This window comes from Myotis davidii, unplaced genomic scaffold (genome assembly GCF_000327345.1).
Source record: "Myotis davidii unplaced genomic scaffold, ASM32734v1 scaffold523, whole genome shotgun sequence".
NCBI lineage: Eukaryota > Metazoa > Chordata > Mammalia > Chiroptera > Vespertilionidae > Myotis > Myotis davidii.
In genome coordinates, this window is record NW_006295054.1 from 1,084,863 (window position 1) to 1,094,427 (window position 9,565).

At 40.0% G+C, this 9,565-nt stretch overlaps 1 protein-coding gene across 1 annotated transcript in view; it reads right to left on the reverse strand.

The window, feature by feature from the left end:
- WIF1 (WNT inhibitory factor 1) overlaps window positions 1-9,565 on the reverse strand; it is a 74,597-nt gene that overhangs the window by 21,945 nt on the left and 43,087 nt on the right. The gene's annotated exons all lie outside the window — the stretch shown is intronic.

Consider the following 9,565-nt stretch of genomic DNA (forward strand, 5'->3'; position numbering starts at 1 on the left):
GAGGGAGGGAGAAGCAAGCCTTGGTTTAATGAAATCTTATATATGAAAATGCCAGTTTACAAAATACAAAAAGCTATTGTGGGGATTTCCACTTCAGCTGGAAGCAAAGGAGCTGATGAAGGATTTCTTTCACCTGTTAACTCTGTTATAATTTTCACTTTGTTCAATTATACATTTTTATTTTCCTCATGAATATTTTTGGCTTATTATTAATTAAATTTATTGGGATAACATTGGTTAATAAAATTAAAAGTATTTCATAGTCCTCCTTTTCTCCCCATTAACCTCTTCCAGCCCGCTTCTGTCTCCCCCCTACCCTCCCACCCCACAGGCCCTCACTACCATATTGTCTGTATCCATAGGTTATGCATATATGCATATAAGTTCATTGGTTGACCTTATTGGTTTCAAGTGTACACTTCTATGATACATCATCTGTATAGTACATTGTGTGCCCACCACCCACAGTCAAATCTTCTTCCATCACCATCGACTACCTTTAGCTCAGCGGTTCCTTCGAATCAAGCCTGTTCTCATGAATCCTCAGTATGGATAGGTAGGCCAATAATTGCCCCAAGGTAAAAAAAAAAAAAAAAAAAAAAAAAAGGCGGGGGCAGGGGCGGGGAATGGAAGAACCTGAATGGATACTTAAAGATAGACCTTTAAGAATCTTCCTCATCACATGTCATTATCCACACTGTTATGTTCCAGGTGTATCTTTTTCCTGGACCTTATTCAGCCTCCACTTTGCAGCCCTCCCAATTCTTTCAAAGAGGCTTTCAAGTTTGATTTTAGCTTTCAGAATATTGGTGTGCAAGAGATGTTGGTAAGTAAATGCTTTGTTACTGTTTATCAGCATTGTTAAGAAGAACTGCTAGTTTGTCCATATTTTCAGATGTGCTAAAAGCAAACCATTTTCAAATCTGGTTAAGGTACGATTGAATGTTCACATGCTCCCATCACCTGGGGGTGCTTCTAGAGAGTTTGGAGTGCTCGCATGAAAGTGTGTGATTTGCTAACCTGACCTCTAAGTCCGTCAAAGTGAAGAGATGCACAGAGAGCTCCGGCCTGGGGTTCTAAAACAGATGGCTCTGAATCATCCCAGGGGAGAAAAACCAGGATGTAAAATCCAATAGAAACTTCAAGGAGGAAAACACCATAAGTAACTCTCTTTAGGGTTTTCAAGATGATTTTTCCCTCTAAATGGTTAAATACAGGTTTGAGTCAAAATACAGACCAATTCATTGAACAGGTGAAGCTTTATTGAGTAATTACTATGTGCCAGTCACTGTTCTAAACACTGAGGATACTTTAGTGGGAAAGACAAATGAAAACCCCTCCTCTTTTTGGTGATTATGTTTCAGTGATTTATTTTGAAGGCATTTTGTGATAGTAAAATATTTTAATCATTTAAAAAATCTAGAAAAAAATCTCCATTCATTGATAGACAATTAGATTTCTCTGGCTTGGGTATTGTAAATAATGCTGCTATAAACATGTGGGTGTAGATATCTTTTTGAGTTAATGTTTTTATTTCCTCTGGATATTTTCTAGAAGTCAAATTGCTGGATCCTATAGTAGTTTATTTTTTTTATTTTTGAGGAACCTCCATACTGTTTTGCATAGTAGCTATACCAAATTACATTCCACCAACAGGGCAGAAATGAACCCTTTCTCCACATCCATGCCATCATTTGTTGTCTCTTGTCTTTCGATAATAGCCATTCTAACAAGGCATGAGGTGATGTCTCATTGTGGTTTTTCTTTTTTTTAACTTATCTTTATTGTTGAAAGTATTACAGATGTCCCCTTCTTTTTCCCTGTTGACTCTCTACCCAGCACCCACCCCTCCCAGGCTTTCACCACACTATTGCATCTATGCATGTAAGTTCCCTGGTTAATCTCTCCCCACCCACCAACTCCCCACCCCTGCCTTCCTTCTGAGATTTGAGTCTGTACGATGCTTCTATGTCTCTGAATCTATTTTGTTCATCAATTTATTTGGTTCATAAAATTCCACATATGAGTAAGATCATGTGATACTTAATCTTTCTCTGACTGGGTTATTTTGCTTTCATTGTGGTTTTAATTTGCATTCACCTAATGACTCATACTGTTGAGCATCTTTTCATGTACCTGTTGACCTTTCATATATCTTCTTTGGAGACATATCTACTCAGGTTCTTGGCCCATTTTTAAATTATTTTCTTTCTGCTATTGAATTGTATGAGTTCCTTATATATTTTGGATATTAAACCTTATCAAGTATATGGTTTGCAAATACTTATTCCCATCCCATAAGTTTTCTTTTCACTTTGTTGATGGTTTCCTTTGCTATGCAGAAGCTTTTTAGTTTGATGTAGTCCCACTTGTTTATGGTTTATTTTTTTGCTTGTGTTTTAGGTGTCATATCTAAAAAGTTACTACCAAGACCTATGTCAAGGAGCTTTATGTCTGTGCTTTCTTCTAGGAGTTTCATGGTTTCAGGTTGTACATGTAAGTCTTTAACCCATTTTGCATGCCTTTTTGTGAGTGGTGGATATGTTAGCCTCATCTCAGCAACTGACTCTACCCAGACTAGATCACTTTCAGTTCCCAAAGATGTGGCCCACATCCACAGTGCCCTGACTGCACACCCACCTGCTGTGTGAAGTGCTCTTTCTCCTCTTTCTGTCCAGTGTCCTTCCACTCACCTTTCAAGATGCAAATTAAACTGCATCGGCTCTCTGGAGCCTTTCTGAACACCCCCTGCATATGTCACTTCACTTGCCTATTTCATAAACACCTCTCTCCATGATTGCATCATAATGTCATGATTTAGTTATGATTCTGCAACTTTTGCTAGACCTGAGATTTTCAAAGGCAAGGACCATATCTTATTTGTTTTTGTAATCTACGCATCAAGTATTTGTCACAACCTAGGCACTGACAGACACAAAGATATACCTCATGGGAGACACACCCATATCCTTTATACACACAGGCCTATACTTGCACATATATACATGCACACTCACACTACACAGAAAGAGACAAGAATTTACCATAGACAGTGGGAGATATAGGTGATAGGATATTAACAACATGCACCCAGAAAAACACATGTATAAAGAGAAAGAGACAGTGAAAGCAGAAAAAGATAGTCTCCACTTCCAAAGAATAGTAGAAATGTGAAAATTACATTGTGCTTTTACAACAATAATGAATAGAGAGCCATTTTTTACCAAAAGCTAGATGAAATTAGGCCAGATGCTGTAAAATCCAATGTGGTCTAGGTTGTATAATTGAAACTGAGGTAAATTAAAACAACTCAGAAAAACTAAAGCAGATTGCACATAACTCAGGTGACGTTCAAGAACACACTGATGTGTGATGGATTGCATAGAAACAACCTCTTCTACAGAAGTAAACAACAAACGTATTCTGACGAAATACGTCTTCCATGCTGAGATGAGCATGGTGCTCATGCAGCCTCAGCCTCAGCCTCCAGTCACCAGAGCCACTGCCCTCACAAGGGAGAAGGTGAGAAGGGGGACGGGGGCGGGGGGGGAGCTCATTCTCAGCACTACGTGACTATACGCTGCTCCAGGATTATAAGCCATCCACACAAACAGTCCTCAGTGCTCGGAGCTGTGCCGACAGCCATTCGTTCTCTCAGCAAATACTGAGCACCTCCTCTGGGCTTCACTTTCTGCTAAGGACTGGGGCTCCAAGACGATGGCCCTCCCAGCCTCAGCACCTATTTAAACGTTTCTAGACATTGGGTTCCTGAAAGTCTTGATTGAGAAATACCGCTGGTCTCTTGGTTTCCTGGTATGACAGAGACGGAGTGTTCAAAGAGGCAAAGCCTGGGCTTTATGGAAACTTTATGTTTTTTGTTATCCAACTCCGTTATTTTACGGAACCACCCTGCAGTTTGTATTTCCTGTTTTTGATCCCTGCAGATGCCAGAGGCAGGCACTTCATAACTGTTAAAGATCAAGAGTTTTCTTTTTCAATGGGCAGGCATATAAGGAGTCAGTGGGATAAAGGAATGGCTTAGCAGCTTGGGGGTATAAAATAGGCCAGTAGAATAATGAACACTACCTGAATGCTTAGGAGCAAAGGCACACTGTTTTGGTTACTTTGTAATAATTCAAGGTACCCTCATTGTTCCTACTGTGGGGACTGAGCTAATGAGGCTAATGAATAACTGCTCTGCAATGGGTTGAAATTCCCATAAACTTCTTGCACCTGCATTTTTTGCAAACAAATCCTACATCTGCCACCAAAACCTATTGTGTGGGGGAGTTGTACATACAAAGTGTGTGTATGTTTGTGCACAAGTCACCTGGTCCTGGAAAGCTTGTCCTTTTTCAAGTCTTCTTGCCCAAAGCATCATCCGTTTTTCCCCTCTAAATTTTATTACTTACTAGAGGCCCGGTGCATGAAAATTCATGCACTGGAGGGGGGCGGCGGTTCCTCGGCCTGGCCTGCCCCCTCTCACAGTCTGGGAGCCCTCAAGGGCAGGAGGCAACCTGGTGATGAGTGGAAGACGATGCCCCATCATACCTCTGCTGCTGACACTGCCGGCAGCGCAAGCCTCGGCTGGTTACCTGAGCCGTGGGCGGCCCTGGGCAGCTGAGGGGTGAGGGGACTGGGCGCCACCATCTTGTGGCTGTGGGCGCTGCCATCTTTGAGGGCATGACAGTCAATTAGCATATTCCCTTCTTATTGGCTGTGGGTGCCACCATCTTTGTGAAAGTGTGAGGGTCAATTAGCATATTCCCTCTTTATTAGATAGGATGATGTCGTATCTAAACATGACCTATTAAAACAGTCTCACATCGTATGTTCAATATCTTATTGTTCCAATATCCTAAGAAGTAGAATTTCAGTAAGCTTTTTTTTACTACTCACAAAAAGTGAATAAAGCTGGGAAGATTTAAGCTTCAAGCATTAAATTATAAATTCAAAAATTTAAGACTTATTGAGCAGGTGTAACTGTGTAATTAATGTAATTATGCATTTTAGCCTGACTGGCGTAGCTCAGTGGTTGAGCATTGACATATTAACCAGGAGGTCATGGTTTGATTCCCAGTCAGGCAAAATGCCTGGGTTGCAGGCTACATTCCCAATGGGGGGCATGCAAGAGGCAGCTGATCAATGAGTATCTATCATCATTGATGTTTCTATCTCTCTCTCCCCCTCTTTTCCTCTCTGAAATCAATAAAAATATATATATAAAAAATAAAATAGTAACATGAGACACATGACATGGCCATATTCCAGAACTTGGTGACCAGAGTGCCTTTTGTGTCTCCATGATGTAGTAAAGCCCCAGCAATGCCATCTGAGTGGAATTAGGATATCCCTATCTCTGGGATGGGATATCCCTGCCCCTGCAGCTATGTATCACAGGCTAATGAATCTCCAGAACCCAAGGCCTCATTCATTCACATGGGCTTTCGAAAACCTCAAGCCCATCTAGATTGGAAGCAGATCCTCAGGGTGGGCTGCTAGTCACACCTGCAGCACTGGGATGACCCAAGAGAAACTCAAATTCACTTTTCCTGTCTACACTCACACTGGCACTATGCCAGGAAATTAGGACGGCTCTGCGCTCATTCAGTCCCCAGCTCTTACGCTGGGATATGGCAAATCCTGAGCCATTGGAAGTAGTAGATAACTATAAACTGATTTCCCAATTTTTTAATAGATTTAAATTAGCTCCTAATGAGATCTTCATTTGACATCTGACAAAATTAATCTAACATCTCTATAGAAGAAGACTAATTTAAAAAAGAGATTATGTTATCAATTATTTTAAAAATATTATAAAACTATAAACAATACAGTATTAGAATAAACAGAATGCTCTAAAATAACCCCTATGTATAAAAGAAGTTAATATGAAATAAAGAGCATATCATGAATTGATTCAACATCTCAAATTGGTAAAGTTGATGAATCAGAAAAATAACTCAGGTGACAGCCTTATCTCATACAATTGCCAAAATAAATTTATATAAAACATTAGAAGTATGTGTAAGTTATCACTTACCTGCTCTTTAGAAGAGAAATTCATTTCCAAGCATAAAAGTAATTTTAAAAATCACAAAGAAAACATAGGTTTGACCACATAGAGTTTTAAAGACCCTGCAAACTCCACCTTCCTCAAAAAATATAAAAATAATACATTTAAAAAGAACTGCACTAATTTGAAAGGATATACACACACCTATGTCATTGTAGTGTTATTTACAATAACCAAGCTATGGGAGGAACCCAAGTGTCCATCAGTAGATGAATGTATAAAAAAGCTGTGGTACATATTTACACAATGGGATACTATTCAGCCATAAAAAAAAAGAAGGATCTATTTATGGACAGCATAAAGGAACCTGGAGATGATTATGCTAAGTGAAATAAGCCCGTCAGAGAAAGACAAGTGCCATATGATCTCACTCATATGTGGAATCAAATGAACAAAATAAACTAACAGCCTGGCCAGTGTTGCTCAGTGGTTGAGCATTGATCTGTGAACCAAGAGTTCACGGTTCCATTCCAGGCGAGGGCACATGCCCAGGTTGCAGGCTCAATCCCCAGTGTGGGGTGTGCAGGAGGCAGCCAATCAATGATTTTCTCTCATTATTGATGTTTCTATCTCTCTCTTCCTTTCCCTTCCTCTCTGAAATCAATAAAAAATATATTTAAGCAAACTAACAAACAAAATAGAAACAGACTTACAGAGAAAGACTGACAGATGTCAGAGGGGAGGGGCATGGTGAAAAAAGGTGAAGGGATTAAGAAAAAAAACAACTCATAGACACAGACAACAGTATGGTGATTGCCAGAGGGAAAAGGGGAGATAAATGGTGATCGAAGGAGACATGATTTGAGTTGGTGAACACACAATACAATATACAGATGATGTATTGTAGAATTGTACACCTGAAACCTATATAATTTTATTAACCAATGTCACCCCAATACATTCAGTAAAAAAGAAAAGAGTTGCATTAAAGGGTAAATATACTTAGCATATAGGGATCTTTGCAAATCAGTAAGAACACTACTATTTCAATGTGAAAATGAAGATGATACACAGACATTTTACATTGTCTAACAGATAAAAGTGAATGCTCTACCTCAATAGGAATTTTAAAAAGTCAAATTAAAAGGACACTGAGAAACCACTTCTCACTTTCTAAGTCAGCCAAGCCGTTAAGATGATTAATAACCCCTGTTGAGCGGTTACACACAGAAAGCCAACCACTCTCCCACGCAGTTAGCCAGGGTACAAGTGGGGGCAAGCTTGGGGGAAAGTAATTGCATTTTGACAATTTGTTCTAAGAGCCTTTTAAAAAGCGCATAGTTCATATCCTTTGACATAATAATTCAACTTCTAAGAATCTATTTTACCAAAATAATGAGATGAGCACCAAGATTTTGACACACACATTAATCAACAAGTATTTTCTGAATGCCTGCTCTGTGCTGGGCCCTGTGTTGGCAGTTGCGGTGAATAAAACACAGAACTCCTGCCCAGTGAATGTCTGCAACTTTAAAAGGATGTGTATTGTGATATTTCTAGATTCAGACCCTGAAAACAATCTAAGTAGCACACAATAAAGGAAAGAGTAAATAAATCATGTCAGGTTCATAAAATGGAATATTATAAGGGCATTAAAAACAACTTCTGGAAAAATCTATGAAACAGGAAAATGCTTATGTTAAAATGTTAAAAGCAAAAAAAAGTATTGATGCAAAACCAAAGATATATAATTTTACCACAATTATGAAAAATATGCTCATAGAAAAAAGACTGGAGAAAATATTTGGCCCTTACCGGTTTGGCTCAGTGGATAGAGCGTCGGCCTGTGGACTCAAGGGTCCCAGGTTAGATTCCGGTCAAGGGCATGTACCTTGGTTGCGGGCACATCCCCAGTAGGGAGTGTGCAGGAGGCAGCTGATCGATGTTTCTCTCTCATCAATGTTTCTAACTCTCTATCCCTCTCCCTTCCTCTGTGTAAAAAATCAATAAAATATATTTTTTTAAAGAAAATATTTGAACATGTTAACATAAGTGATCTGTATTTTTCTAAAAGTCATAAAACCTGGGCTCTAGTCTCAGCTCCATTGCTTATTACTAATATATGACTTTGAGAAAGTCAATTAAACTTCATAAACCTTCATTTTCTAATTTGTAAAATGAAGCTGTAATTCTGGCCTTGACTGCCTCCCAGAACTCAAATTAGATAATGCATGAATGGGTACTTTGCAAACTAAAAGCTCTAACTAAATATCACATACTTTTATTTTCTTAGCAAAGAAGAATAATTGGATCTGAAAGACTAAACCCCTTTCTTCCACTTTTTTTCATATGGAAAATTCCTATTTAATACAGTAATCCCCCCTTACCTGTGAGGGAGATGTTCCAAGACCCAGTGGATGCCTGAAACCACAGACAGTACCAAACCCTACACTGTTTTTCACTACACATCCATACCTATGATAAAGTTTAATTTATAAATTAGGCACAGTAAGAGGTTAACAATAAGAAATGTAATACAATAGAACAATTCTGATAATACTAGTGGCCCGGTGTGCCAATTTGTGCACCAGTGGGGTCCCTCGGCCTGGCCTGCGGGATGGGGCCCAAACCAGCTCTCTGACATCCCCTGAGGGGTCCCAGATTGTGAGAGGATGCAGGCCAGGCCAAGGGACCCCACCAGTGCACGATTGGGGCCAGGGAGGGATGCAGGAGGTTGGCCAGCTGGGGCGGGACCGCGGGAGGACTCTGGGGCATGTCCAGCCCATCTTGCTCAGTCCAGATCTGCCAGACCCCAGCAGCAAGCTAACCTACCAGTCAGAGCATCTGCCCCTTGGTGGTCAGTGCACATCATAGCGGCTGGTCGACTGTCCCCCTGGTGGTCAGTGCACATTAGAGCAAGCAGTTGAGCAGCCTTAGCATATCATTAGCATATTGCACTTTGATTGGTTGAACGGCCAACCAGATGACCAGAAATTTAGCATATTAGGCTTTTATTATATAGGATACTGCAATAAGCGTTATGTAAATGTGGTCTTTCTGAAAAATAACTTTCTAACTATATTCACCTTTTCACTTAAAGGAAGCACTTTGGTGTCTCTTTGGCATATTCAAATTGCCAGCATCACTCCTATTTTGCTTTGGGGCACTTATTGAGTAACATGAGAGTTACTTAAACACAAGCCCTGTGATAGTCTGATACCTGAGATGGGTGGGTAGCATATACAGCATGGATGTGCTGGACAAAAGGAAAATTCACGTAGTGGGCTAGACAGAGGGGCAGCGTGAGTTTCATCACACTACTCAGAACAGTGCACGATTTAAAATTTATAAATTGTTGGGAAACCAAGATGGCAGCATAGGTTAACGCCAGAGTTTGCTGTCTCGAACAACCACTTCAGAGATACAACTAAAGGACGGAAGGACATCATCCAGAACCAAAGGAAGGCTGGCTGAGTGGAAATTCTACAACGAGTAGGAAAGAGAATATCATACCCAGACTCAGAGGAGGCGCAGTGCTGAAGTGAAACA